A 2,012-nucleotide genomic window follows, 5' to 3' on the forward strand; every position below is an offset into this window, starting at 1 on the left:
TTTTTTTTGGTGGTTAGCTTCTTGAGTTCTTTATATATTTTGGGTATTAGCCTTCTCTCAGATGTGGAGTTATTGAAGATTCCCCCTGCCCCAATCTGTAGGTTGCCAATTTGTCTTATTGACTATGTCCTTTGCATTACAGAAGCTTTCCAGTTTCATGAGGTCCCATTTATCAATTCTTGATTTTTAATTGTTTTTATTGATTTAAGTTTTATTGCATTATGATGAGAAAAGATACATAATTTCAATTTATCTGAATTTAAATTTCATTTAAAAACATATTTTAAGCAAATAGAATTATATCACATTCTTTTTTCCCTTTTGTACCCCAAATCCTCCTAGAGATCCCCCTTCAATACCTGCCATACCTTTCATGTTTTTTATATTGTCATATTCTTTAAAATTTATAAAATATTGTAACAATAAAAATGAGTATTATAAAAGTTGTTTGATATAAAACAATTGAACAGTCTTATGTAGATGCTTGTCTACAGCAATACTGAAAATACATACATTTGTCTCGATATAAATTTGAAATAACTCCAAACATATTAACTGTATATTTTAAAATAATGCATCACTACTAGTTTTTTTTTTAAATGAACATAAATAGATAAAGTCTTTTCGTTTTTTGTTTGTTTTGTTTTTAGTAGAGCTTAAAATCTTGGCTCTTAGGGTGGTACAAGCCCAAAATAAGAACAATTTTTAGACATTGGAGTTCATTGTAATTAGGCTGTACTTCAATGACCCTCACATCACCAAAGGAGTTTACCTCCACAGTAGCTAAGCTAGGAGCTGACAGTTCTGCTGCACCAAGGAAAGAATTGTAGGCATGATTTTTGGATATAGATTTCCTGCTATGGTCAAAGCTATTTGACTTGAGTGATTGTCTTCATTCTCAGCCCACAGGGAACAGGTTACATTCATTTAAGAAATGGTGAGTGCATTAACATGGTCTATCCATGAAGTCATTCATCAACTATTTCAATGAACAATGGTTCTGCTTGGAGGATGGCACAGACATTAGGTGAGGGTAAGAATCTGGGTCACTGGTTGTGATAATTTGGAAAAGCATTCATCTCAGAGAAAGAGTAACTTATAAAGTCCTCTTCAAAATTGATACAATAGTTATTAATATCAGTGAAGCATTCAGTCTCACTCTTTGTTGTTCTCTTACAAGCCATCTCCCAAATTAGTTGTCTATTGTTTTTTGGCTGTATAAATACTTTTGAAATATGTAAGCTGTTCTGAAAACCATAGCATAGTGTAAAAACATCAAAAATAAACAATCCTACTAATAGAGAGGCTGAGATAGGAGAAGCCTGATTTCAAGACCATTATGTGGTACACAGCAAGACACTGTCATGTACAAACAAGCAGAAAGTGTATATGGATTGTGCAATATTGGACCTATTTCTCCAATTACCAAATTACAGAGACCACTGGATGACAGCCAACAAATTTCTAATTCCTCATATTTTTGAATTTCAATCGATTAGGATATGTTGGTAATATTAATTTTCATATTAAGAGATTAAGAAAAGGTAATTGTTACTTCCTGTTATTTTTGTTGTTAGAGGTGGATATAGGTTTGTGTGGGTTTGTTGAAAGATTACTTTCTTGCTTTTTCTAGGGTATAGTTTTGCTCCTTATATTGGTGTTTCCCATCTATTATCCTTTGTAGGGTTGGATTTGTGGAAAGATATTGTGTAAATTTTTTTTGTCATGGAATATCTTGTTTTCTCCATCTATGGTAATTGAGAGTTTTGCTGGGTATAGTAGCCTGGGCTGGCATTTGTGTTCTTGTAAGGTCTGTATGATATCTGAACAAAGTCTTCTAGCTTTCATAGTCTCTGGTGAGAAGTATGGTATAATTCTGATAGGTCTGACTTTATATGTTACTCGACCACCTTTTTCCCTTACTGCTTTTGTTTTTTAATTTTCACTTTTTTTATTAGATATTTTCTTTATTTACATGTAAATTTCTCCTTTCCCAGTTTCCCCTCCAACAA

Source organism: Mastomys coucha, unplaced genomic scaffold (genome assembly GCF_008632895.1).
Source record: "Mastomys coucha isolate ucsf_1 unplaced genomic scaffold, UCSF_Mcou_1 pScaffold11, whole genome shotgun sequence".
NCBI lineage: Eukaryota > Metazoa > Chordata > Mammalia > Rodentia > Muridae > Mastomys > Mastomys coucha.